The 12,826-nt window shown below is 43.2% G+C and overlaps 1 non-coding gene across 1 annotated transcript; it reads right to left on the bottom strand.

The window, feature by feature from the left end:
* Positions 1–1,252: 1,252 nt before the first annotated feature.
* On the bottom strand, positions 1,253–1,357 carry LOC125394240 (U6 spliceosomal RNA). The gene has a single exon (XR_014999403.2). It is a non-coding gene; the product is annotated as a U6 spliceosomal RNA (small nuclear RNA).
* Between the last annotated feature and the right edge of the window lie 11,469 nt (positions 1,358–12,826).

Genomic DNA, 12,826 nt, shown 5'->3' with positions numbered 1-12,826 from the left:
TCTGTGATCTGTAGCCGTCACAGTGTGTAAAACATGACATGTCCCCAAAACATGAATAGTTCTTACCTCCTTTTCACAGACATCCAGTGGCTCCTCAGTGCATGCCTGAGGCTGATCTTCCAGACAGTATAGCTACCATTCCTTTTGCCATGCTCCACTAAGAATTTTATGCAAATTTATTATTATTATTATTATTTTGGAGCTAGGGTTTCACCATGTCGCCCTGACTGACCTGGAATTCACTCTGTAGACCAGGCTGACTTCAAACACAGAGATCCACCTGCCTCTGTCTCCCGAGTGCTGGGGTTAAATGTGCACAACACTGTCATGTGTTTTACTCTTTTAGCTTTTCGGGGGTCCCACCACCCAGCTGCCTAATAAATCACACATGGATGGAAGCTTATTCTTTGTTAAAAATGCCTGATCTTAACTTGTCTTGTTTCTTGCCAGCTTTTCTTAACTTAAATTATCCCAACTACCTTTTGCCTCTGGTCTTTAGTCTTTATTTCTGTATACCTTTATTTCTTTCTCCGTGGCTTGTTCCATAGCTGGGCGGCAGTCCCCTGCTGTCCTCCTCTTCCTTGCTTCTCCTACTTATCCTTTCTCCCTGGCAGCCCTGCCATCCTTGCTCCTGCCTCGCTATTGGCCGTTCAGCTCTTTATTACACCCTCAGGTGTTTTAGACAGGCAAAGAATCACAGCTTCACAGAGTTAAACAAATGCAGCGTAAACAAAAGCCACACACCTTAAGATAATATTTCCCAACACAGCACGCTGTATGGTTACCTCACCAGTCTGCATGACTGCCTCTGCACTCTCTGTAGTGGACCTCTTAGTCCACCCCAGATTCATATTTTGAAAGCTTAACCATCTAGGCGAGAGTGTTAAGAAATGGAACATTTGAAGAGTGATTTGGTCATGAGAACAAAGCTCTCATCATTGGTGTTAGTGTCCCTGCCGAAGAGACTTCACTACTGAAAGATGCCATCTATAAACCAGAGTACAGGCCTTTACCACAACCTGAGTTTGCTGGAGCCTTAAACTTGTGCTTGCCAGAGTCCAGAACTGTAAGAAATCTCTGTCTCTCTGCTGTCTCTCTGTCTCTCTGTCTCTCTCTCTCTCTCTGTGTCTTTCTGTTTTTGAACAAGGTCTGTCTATGAAGCCCTGGCTGTCCTGAAACTCACAGAGATCCACCTGCCTCTGCCTCCTGAGGAATTAAAGATGTGCACCACCCTGCCTGGCTCCCAGCTTCTGCTTGTTACAACCACCCCATTTAAGAATATCTTCTCCTTGTGCAGGGACCATGCTAATCTTCTCTGTGTAGTTCCAATAATAATAATAATAATAATAATAATAATAATAATAATAATAATAATAATAATAATAATAATAAACCCTCTCTTGGCACTCTGAAGGGCTAAGATGCTTCTCATACCTGTTCGCGTTCTCACACCTTTGCCCTCAGCGTTTCCTTGACTTGAGTGACCTTCCACCTTGTTTCTTCCTCGATGTGCTCATTTCACGTCAGAACTCACCTGAGACGACGTCTTCTTACTCCTACTTGTTTCCCCAGTCAACTTCTCCTGCTATGACCATAGCTATTTCTCCGGTTTACTCCCACAATGCCCTGCTGGTTGCATATAGTTACTTTTTCTCTGTGTGTTATTGAGTACTGCTCTGCTGTCTATAAATACTGTAAGGCAGGGATCACTTACTGTTTTATTTAAAGGAGGGTCACTGGTCACTGGGGCTTGCCATTTACTGAACCTGAAAGCAGACTGGCGCATGGCGAACCGCAGAGTCTCATCTCTCCACCCTGCCCTCTCACACAGCTGTGTTTGACCAGGCCTGGGTGGGTTTTTTTTTTCCCCTGAGGTTTTGCCTTCAGGTCCTGAGGTGTGGGTCTGCGTTGACTCACAGGCTGGCTTCAGTCAGGACAAGGGAAGAACAAGATTGAAAGACTGTGTGGAGGCCATACAATGTAGAAAGATGACCATCTTCAGATTGTGCCCAGAGTGGTGAATAATCGTGTATGGCCTGGCTGCCTGTCAAACCATGTTTGCAGAGGAGTTTCTCGGCAACCAGACGGACAACACAGACATCCTTAGACAGCGAAGACTTTTGATCATTAGGCTTACTTAAAAAGTCTCTCTGATAAAATCGCCAGGAAGCTTGTGGGCCAACTACCCCAGAGTGTTTCCTGTAGATAGAAATTGATTTTTTTTCCAAACTCTTGCTTCCGTCAATATAGACCTACTAAATACCTGCTTTTCTGCCATCCTTGTAACCAGGCTTCTGACCTCAGACTTTATTCCTGAATGAAGTACTACGTTAAGATTGCGGAGACTCACCCGGGCATCAGTGGGACACCCAGTTAACACCACCTGAGAAACTACAGCTTATGAGGTTGTAACACTATTGGTGTGAATGTAACCAGTGTACACACCTTCCATGACACAATACATATGTCTAGAACCAGTACATGAAGTGTGAACGACACTCTCTAGGACTCCTCTCGACTCACTTCTTAAATTTTGACTTTGTACCCTGCAAGGTTTTTGTTGTCGTATGTTTTTGTTTCTGTTTATTGAGACAGAATATCTGTCTCTAGCCTGTCTAGCCCTGGCTGGCCTGGAACTTGTTATGCAGACCGGGCTTGGCCTCAGACTCACAGATCTGCCTGCCTCTGCCTCTGAGTCCTGAGATTAAAGGTGGGTGCTACTGCTGCAACTCTGAATAATTTTGTTCTAACAATCTTGCTACCGAGGTGAGGAATCTTCCTTTAGGACATGCAAGAGCAGTCTTGTTGAACTGGGCTGGGCTGGTTCTTTTGCACTTCTCTTGCCTCACAAACAAGGGAAGAAACAGATTATGTGTGCTGGGCCAGCAAAATGACACAGCAGATGAAGCCCCTGCCATGCACAGCGGAAGACCTGAATGTGACCCCTGGAACCCATGTAAAAAGTAGGAGAGCCCTGAGTCCACAAAGTTGCCTTCTGACTTCCACATGACTATCACGGCATGTGTGTACCCCACACGTCACACGTGCGCAATTAACAGTAACACATTTTAAAATTGACTGTGAATATTGTCACAGATGCGCAATTCTGATTTTATATGGGGATGTAAGTTTCTGGAATACATCGAAGGGGGCAAGAGACTATTTGGACCTTAGAGCACCCTTTACCTTCGACCAGTCTAGCTGGGAAACCTCTGAGGTCTACATGTCAGGTCATAAAAGGCTCAGGTCCTTTAGGAAGGAAGGTTAGGTCACCTCATCAGGTTGATGATGCCAGCCATTTAAGCTTCTAAGGGTGTGGGCAGCGTTGCCTAAGTCCTAGAGAAAGGAAGTTGTAAGGACAGCCACGGTCTCAGGACCTCACTTTCTTCCTTGTTTTCTTCCCTCTTTTTCTTTTCTCTTTTCACTCGTGACAAACCTCACAATTTAGTCTATACATTTGAGGGTGTCAATACCTAGTTGTAACAGATTAGGAAAAATATTTATTATCTAAAGGTAAAGTTTTTGATGAGGTTCTGTATCTCACAGAGTGAATGCATGGAGATTTTTTTTTTTTAATGTACCAGGAACAATTGATTAACAAGAGGCAGGACCTTGTTGCTGTAACTGTAATTTTAGCATGGAAAGTGGATGAATAGATACTTAATAAGAAAAGTTAACTGAGTGGTTTCTTTTTCTCAACTTAACACATGTCAGAGTCGACTGGGAAGAGGACTCTCAATTGAGAAAGTGCCTTCAACAGATTGATGTGGTGTTCTTGGTGATTCCGTAGGAAAATTTCTTGATCAAATGATTGATATGGGAGGATTCACCCCATCGTGGGTTGTGCCAGCCCTGGGCAGCTGGTCCTGAACTGTATAAGGAGGCTGGCTGAAGAAGCCATCAGAAACATGTCCATAAGTGGCACTCATCCATGGCCTTCAGCTCCTGCCTCCCTGTTCCTACTCTTACTTCTCTAGAAGTTCGGTAAAATAAACCCTTTCCTTCCCGAGCTGCTTTTAGTTGTGGCCTTCATTACAGCAACAGAAAGCAAACTAGAAAACAGAGAGAAAGACAGTGGCAAATATTTCCATTGGCTCTTCACACAGTCTCATTGTAGCTTGACTTTCCGAACTTTAAAAGCCGGGAAGCTAAAGAACTGCATTTCCAAGACTCCCTTGGAGCATGAGTGTATGGAGGGGTTGTGCTGCTTTCTTGCAGGAGGAACCCTGCCTGAAGTAGCAGGCAGAGTGGATGGTGCAGAAACCATGCGCTTCTTCTGGGAGGCCCAATTGCAGAGTTTCCTGCTGTTTCTATGCAGCTGGCTTAGAGGTTCTGCTGATCAGATCCTAGACCCATGGGTACCCAGCAGGAGGAGGTGGCAGCAGCAGGGACATATTTGTTAGAGGGGTCACATGGCATGGTCAGTCATTACTCCTCACTGGATGGTCAATGGCTATACAAAAGGTAAGCCTTTGTTCTTGACATTCAGAGTCATGCTGTGAGTTAACCGTGCTCCCTAAGAAATCTCTTCATGATTGAATGAGAGTGTGCGCTCTTGTCTAAAACTGGTATATTAGTTGATTTGTTCCTAAATTAACAAGGGGAACTAGTCTGCACAATCTTGAGGTACAGGAGTGGGGTGGATATTTGAGAACTGGACACAATCATTTGACCTTTAATCCAAGCCAATTTAGTCTCAAATTTGGTGAATACAAAACTCTGGATTTTTGTTATTTTTTTAAAGGTTTATTTATTTTAGAATTTGTGTATGAGTGTTTTCTCACATGTATTTATGTATACCACGTACATGCCTGATACCCACAGAGGCCCAAAGGTTTCAGATCCCCAGGATACAGAGTTACAGACAGTTGTGAACCTTCACCTGGATCCTGGAAAACAAACCTGGATCCTCTGCAAAAGCCACAAGAGCTCCTAACTACTGAGCCATCTCTCCGGCACCTTGGTGGTTTGTTTACTTGAGGCAGGGTCTCACTGTGTTTCCCTGGCTGGCCTTGACCTCACCATGTAGTGCAGACTGGCCTCCAACTCGCAAAGGTCTGACTGCCTCTGACTTGGCAGCGCTGGGGTATGAGGTGTAGTGGTGCTTTTGTGAAGATGACAAAGACTTCCCAGACATGACCTCCTGGCGGCTGTAGGCCCTGTTTCCTTAGTTATCTGGAAGACGTCTCTTTGTTAAGCTTCCATGTGTACCTTCTTGTGGCTTCCTTCTTTCTTTGTGTCCCTCCTTCTTGTTCTTGGTTGGGTACTCTTTCTGCTGCTGACCCTTTACTAAAGAGGATTCCTGGGTGTTCTAAACTCAATCTGCTTCTCACTCAGCATTATTCAAGGGAGGAATTCCAGGTGTTCTCTGTCCCTATGGTTTTAATTCATTTCTATACAACACTGGCTTCTAGATTGGTTTCTTCAAGTCACCTCTCCTAAGGACCAACTATAGACCCAATATGTTCACATTAGCTTCTCATGGGCACTCATGACAATAGCATGTACGAACCAGAACTCATTAGCTTCCTCTTTCTACCCCCTCAAATTCCCTCTCATTGGCGAGCTACTATTTCCATCTCTTCTCTATGCAGGTGAATGGTACCACAGTCAACAGGGTTACTGAAGCCAGAAGCCGAGCACTAGCTGTTGCCCGTCTTTCCTTTGCTGAGCCGACCAGTCCTGCCACTTCTGAGCATTGCTCAACTTTCATCTCTACTGTCTTAGTTTAAATACCAGCACCTACAGCCTCCGTTGCTGCAATAGCTTTCAGCCAGTCTGTCTTCCCTTAATCCTGACTCTCTCTTAGCCTTTTTTCACCCTGAATGTAGATGAACACATCTAAGATATGTAGTGTTGTGCCTTTCTCTTGACTGAGTTTTCTGCCCCACAAGATCCCACAGCCATTTAGTCCCAAATAAATACACAGAGCTCTACATTAATTATAAACTGATTAGCCTAGTAGTTCAGGCTTCTTATTAACTCTTATAACTTATATTAGCCCATACTTCTTGTATGTGTTGTCCATGTGGCTTGGTACCTTTTTTGGCAAGGCAGTCACATCTTACTTCCTCTGTGTCTGGATTACGACTGCAGACTGACTCTTTCTTTTCCCAGAATTCTCCTGTTCTTCTTGCCCTGCCTCTACTTCCTGCCTGGTCACCCCGCCTCTACTTCCTGTCTGGCGACTGTCCAATCAGCGTTTATTTAAAATACAAGTGACAGGGTACAGACCATTGTCCCACAGCATTTCTCCGGCCTGTGAGTAGCATCATAAGCCTTACACAGGGCTTGGAGGGTGTCCTCTCAGTGGCTTCCTCTTGCACCCTTGTTACACTCCTTGGGGCCTCTCCAGTTCACTTAAATGCCCAGACTCATTGAGTTTCTCTCAGGTCCTAGTATGTGTTGTTGCTTCCAGCCTGTGTACTTCTGCTTCCAGCTGTCTGCTCCCCCTTCATTCCCCAGTGGCAGAGAAGTCCCCTCTACTACCGCTGGAAGTCTGCAGTCGTTAGCTTCTGATTTACTCTTGGTCAGACCCCAACAGACCCAGCTCATGAGTCAAGAGCTATCTTTCATCTTCTCCTTGTTAGTAGATCTATTACCTCACAGGATACTGGTTCTTAAATATTTTTGAAATGGTGAAATCGATGCAACTACTAAAGAACAAATACACGATTCTTCTTTATCATTGCTTGGCAACTCTAACTATAAAGATATAGGGTTGGCAAAATGAAACTTTTGGCTAGACCTCAATCATTGTCAAGCCTTGGTGTGGGAAGTCCTTCTGTCTATGTGTTGCTTTTATTGGTTAATGAATAAAGAAGCTGATTTCGGCCAATGGCTTAAGAGAACATAGCCAGGCTGCTGGAAAGTATATATATATACTACATACACAAACACATACATACACACATATATGTGTATATACATAACACACACACACATATATGTATGTATGTATATATATGTATATGTATATATATATATATATATATATATATAGAGAGAGAGAGAGAGAGAGAGAGAGAGAGAGTAGGAGAGAGTAGGCAGGGTCAGGGAGAAGCCATAGAGCCGTCAGAGGAGAAAGACACGAGTTGTCTGCTGGAACCTTGCCAGTCGTCCACAAACCTCATGGTAAAATATAAAATAATGGAAATGGGTTGATTTAAGTTATAAGAGTAAGCCAGAAATGCCCTTAAGCTATTGGCCAAACAGTATTGCCATTAATACGGTTTCTGTGTGGCTATTTCAGGAGGCTGGGTGGCTGGAAAATGAACCAGCAGCCTCATACTACAGATTGACGTGCCAGTATGGGGCAAGAATTTCCACGTAGAGTCTAAGTTAAAAAAAAAAAAAAGGCTTCTAGACCCACAAAAACAGGAACCAAGTGCAGCTTCTTGGTAACAGCAATTCTTCAGATAGACTCTGTTTGCAAGGGATGATGTAGGTGGGCCTTCTGTCTATGTGTTATTTTCATTGGTTAATAAAGAGACTGCCTTGGCCCTTTGATAGGACAGAAAATTAGGTAGGCAGAATAAACAGAACAGAATGCTGGGAAGAGGGCAATGAGGCAGATGCCATGGAGCCAGCCACCAGGTCAGACATGCTGAATCTTTTCCGGTAAGCCACCACCTTGTGGTGCTACACAGATTATTAGAAATGGGTTAATCAAAATGTGAGAGTTAGTCAGTAACTAACTCTCTAGAGATAATGGGCCAGGCAGTGTTTAAATGAATACAATTTGTGTGTTGTTATTTCCGGGGATAAGCTAGCCATGCGGGAGCTAGGCGGGATGAAAAGCAGGCCTGCCCACAGCTCCTCACTACAAAGGGAGGTACAGTAAAATCTGCATGACTTCTTTAAAAAAGCGGTGGTTTCCTGGTTCTCCAGTACAAATGGCTCTAACTCTTTTGGCAGGGCCACTATAGTTCATTTAAATGGGGTTTGTGAGCAGAGTGCTACAACTTGCTTAATGGCAACATAGACCAGCTGGGTGCCTGAAAATGGGGCTGTGAGCATGGCTCTCAGAGGCAGTGAACATACTTCCACCATGCTGGACTGGGCAGAACAAGCGGGCAGGGCCATAGTGGCCCTAGCCACACCCACTCAGCATAAAAAAAAGTGCTTCTGGTCAGAAAATAATTACAGATACACAATAGGACAGATTCAGACATAAAAGAACTCTAAATGAGACTCAGTGTGTTTAAAAAATGTACATAGGCTTGGGAGAGAGAAGAAAAAGAGTAAAGAGACAGTAAATGTAATATAAAAGTACAGGCAGTCATAGATTAAAGGAGTAAAGATAATAAAATAAATATTAAACTTGTAAAAAAAAGTAATAAAATAAGAAAAATCGCCAAATAAAGATGGAATATACACAAAGAGTCTGGATTATGTATATTATTGTGTATTCTTTGGATTTTTTTTGACTATGAAGAAGGTAAGAACAGAGAGACATTTCATTATATATATAATGAAATATATATATATAAAATTATATATATATATATATATATATATATATATATAGAGAGAGAGAGAGAGAGAGAGAGAAAGTGAGTGTAGGTGGGGTCAAGGAGAAGCCATGGAACCACCAGAGAGGAAAGACATGAGTTGCCAACTAGAACCTTGCTGGTAGGCTATGAGCTTTGTGGTAAAATATAAAATAATGGAAATGGGTTAATTTAAGATATAAGAGTAAGCCAGAAATGCCCTTGAGCTATTGGCCAAACAGTATTATAATTAATACAGTTTCTGTGTGGTTATTTTGGGAGCCTGAGCAGCTGGGAAATGAACAAACAGCCTCATACTACGGATTGACACACCAGCGTGGGGCAAGAATTTTCACACAGAGTCTGATAGTTTTTTTATTTCCCCAAAGGCTTCTGGACCCACAAAAACAGGAGTCATGTGCTGCTTCTTGGTAAAAGCAACTTTTCAGATAGGCTCTGTTGCAAAGGAGGTGCAATAAAAATTGCATGGCTTCTTTAAAAAAAAGAGGAAGGCTTTGCATGGCTTCCTGGTTCTCCAGCACAACAGAAATGGGTTAATTTAAGGGATTGCGGGCCTGCTGTCTCACTAATCCAAACTCGGCTTCTCATCCTTAAACAGCAAGCACCTTGACCGTTGAGTCATCTCCACAGCCCAACCATTAGTTCTGTTTTGTTTTATATTGCTACCGTCTCCCTTAAACTCCTCTCCTTCCCCCTCACCTTTCCAAGGATGGGGATTTCAGAAATCTGCCTCTGTACCTTGCCCTCCATCACTGACTTTAGAAGAGGCTGGGAGTCTCATTAGTACAACTTAGAATAAAATATCCAAATCTTAAATCGAAAGCTTGATTAACTTTTAACCTATATCCACCTATGTCGTCACTACTCGGATCAGTGATAGAATGTGTTCGGTGTCACACAAGGCTCCCTTGGGTTAGTCTTCCAGTCAGAATCTTTCAAAAGATAATCAGTATTCTAACCTCTGTTAGTTGTTTGACTAATTTCAAAGTCTACATAATGAAATTATGAACTATCTACATTTTTTCTTTCTCATCTCTAATTTTTTTATTATTTTTTTCCATACAATATATTTTGACCATGTTTCCTCCCTCTCCAACATCTTTCAGTTCCTCCTCACCTCCCTGTTCCCCTATGGTGGCTAATTTTATGTCAACTTGACACAATCTAGAGTCATCTGAAAGATCGCAACCTCAATTGAGAAAATTCCTCCTTAAGATCTGGCTGTAGGGCATTTTCTTAATTAGTGATTGACGTGGGAGAGATCAGCCCATTGGATGGGAACACCCCTGGGTCGCTGGTCCTGGATTCTATGGGGAGGCATGGGCATGAGGAGCAAGTCGGGAGGCAGCACCCCTCCATGGCCTCTGCATCAGCTCCTGCCTCCAGGTTCCAGTCCTGTGGGGGTCTCTGCAGTCTTCACAGGTCTCAGAGAGACAAGCCATGGAGGCAAGAAGGCAGTGTTCATCGCCCCATGACTCAGTAGCTGGGCTTGGTTCTAACTTCAGGAGTCTGACTCTGAGTTGTTTATTTTAGGCATATTTAAACACAGCACAATCTGGTGAAAACTATTCTTGTGAAGATTAGCTCAGTTCCACGTGCACAACAAAGCATACCTAAATCTCTTTGAGGAACAAAGTAAGCTAAATACAGAGTAAGTGTGACTACATCAAAACTCTGTAAAGTACCTTTCATAAGAATAGATTCTGTGGAGCGACTGAGAGAAAGGACAGGAGGAGGGTCTGGTGCCGGAACAATCTTCAGACACAGACTGCGCAAAGGTCAGCGGGCTAGAAAGCACGTCGGCTTCAGCCTTCTGGACAGAAAGCAGGTTTGACATTCCTTCCCTTAAAGGAACAATCGGAACATATAAGCATTGCTGCAATACTACAGAAAACATCCATAATTGGTCTCCTGAAGTTGGTGAGTTTTCAGAGACTAATAAAAACTAATAACATCCATTGAGCATGTGCTGTTTGCCTGACACATTCTAGGCACCTTGAGAGGTTGTCTTATTTAATCACTGTAACAGTAGGAAGGGAATTGCTGGTACCCTCATCTTATGATTGAGAAATTTAAGGCATACAGAGACATATAATTAATTTATAGACTTGAGCTAGCTAGTACCTGTTCAGATTACTAAACATAACCCTTCTTTGGTCTGATCAGCCTACCCAGAAAGCATTTTTATGAGAGATAAAAAATTTGGATTAGAAGTCGCTGTGGTAGTGCACAACTTTAACCTCAGAACTCAGGGGTCACAGAAGGTGGATCTCTATGAGTTCAAGGCCATCTTTCTCTGCCTAGAGAGTTCCAGCCCAGCCAATTTTTCATTTTCATTAGTGAGACCCTAGAGGAGAGAAAAAGGAGAGAGAGAGACAGAGACAGAGACAGAGAGACAGAGAGAGAGGTATTCATTCCTATCGGAACCTAGCACTGTGATTTTGGTTTGTGGAATAGTTTTACCAAGTTCTAAAATAATCTACAGAGTGTCAGGTAAGATCCTATAGTAAAAAAATTACATCTAATAGGACTAAAATCTAATAAGATTTTGGGGAAAGAACATAAAGATGTCAATTTTCTAAATAATCAAAAGTAAATTATGTGAACATATTACTAAGGTCTAGTGGTAGTGAAGAATATTCTTCATTATCTCTAGCTCCTGGTATTCAAGACCTTGTACAGTTCCTCTTGCCTATTGAGTTGGTGTTGTCTTTTACCAATGGAATGTGGTAGAGCTGACAGTGAGTCACTTCTGTGGCTAGGACATAGAAATATCATTAACTCTCTCTCTCTCTCTCTCTCTCTCTCTCTCTCTCTCTCTCTGGACATTCACTTTGCAGAAACCCAGCTCCCATGTTATAGGAACACTCAAAAGAAGTATGAAGAAAGAAATGATCCCTCTAGCCTATGATCATGTGAACTATTTTAAAAGTGGATGTTCGAGCCCTGGTCAGGCCTTCAGATGACTGTAGCTCTGAGTGGTAGCTTTGTAAACTCCCGAGATAGCCCGGTACAGACCACCTGATTCTCAGAAATGACGTAAGAAAAAGAAGCTTATTGTTTAAAACTGCTATGTTTAGAGCAACTTGTTATGAAGAAATTGGTGATCGTGGCCTGCGGATGTAGCTCAGTTGGTAGGGTGCTTGCCAAACAAGCGCAAAACCCTGGGTCCAATTTCTACCATTTTATAATCTGGGCCTGGTGGTGCAAGCCCATAATCCCAGCACTTGAGAGGTGGAGACACAAGATCAGAAGTTTAAGGTCATCCTTGACTACTTAGCAAGTTTAAGATCAATCTGGTATAAATGAGATCAATCCCTTTCTCTTTCTCTCTGAAAAACAAAAAGAAAGTGAAAAAGAAACCATGGGGCCCGTGACACTGAGTTCAATCCCTAGGACTCTCTACAGAAGGAGACCCTGAGCCCTGAAAGTTTTCCTCTGACCTTCCCACACGTGCTGGGGCACATGAGTATGGACATTCAGATGAATGCATATCACATACACATTCACAAATAATAATAATAATAAATATGTTAGATTTAAAAAAGAAGTTGGTAATGAGTGCAGACTCCGTGTAGAGCCTTGTGAGACCTACACTAGAGAGAGCCCTAACTCAGCACCAAGCTTCAGTCACTACATCATTATGGTAACTGACCTCCGCCTAGGTTAATAGCTGAGACTACTAGGTAGTCATAGCAGAAATGACTAATTTTTTTTTAATCAAAATTTGTCATCAAACTTTGTGTCTCTATCAGAAGGTTATGTCTATGTGTCCACTTTCTGTTACCGAAAGAAATGCCTGAGATTATCTGCTTAGGAAAGGTTTGTTTGGGTTCATGGTTTCAGAGGTTTGAATCCATGATTGATTGGCCCTGTTGCCCATGGTCTGTGATAAAATATCAAGTCTGAAGCCTTTGGAGGAGCGAGATTAGTTCCCTAATGGCACGGATGGAACAGACAGAGAAGAGAAAGCTGGGTATTAAGATTCCAGATGAGGCCTCGGATTCAATCCCTAATACTCCAGGCAAAGAAGAGAGAGACCCAGAATCGCCTCTGAGCGCATCCTCCCATGATCCCGCCTCAGACAATTCTACGACCTCCGAGGAGTACCAAGCTGTAAACTGAGTCTTTAGTGAGTGAGTCCTTGACGAACCCACACGGGAACTGCCGCACCGGCCGAGCCTCCGCCACACTGCCGACTTTTCCTTGCCGCTGTTTCTCAGAAGCAGAACTGTGGCTCATCTGGACCACCAGGGCTGTGCTTTCTCAAGATGCGCCATTGTGTGCTGCTCCGCGTGTCTTACAGGCCAGGC

This window comes from Myodes glareolus, chromosome 20 (genome assembly GCF_982192425.1).
Source record: "Myodes glareolus chromosome 20, mMyoGla1.1, whole genome shotgun sequence".
NCBI classification, from domain to species: domain Eukaryota; kingdom Metazoa; phylum Chordata; class Mammalia; order Rodentia; family Cricetidae; genus Myodes; species Myodes glareolus.
The sequence above is the reverse complement of the archived record's forward strand: the minus strand, read 5'-3'. Positions and strand labels throughout refer to the sequence as shown.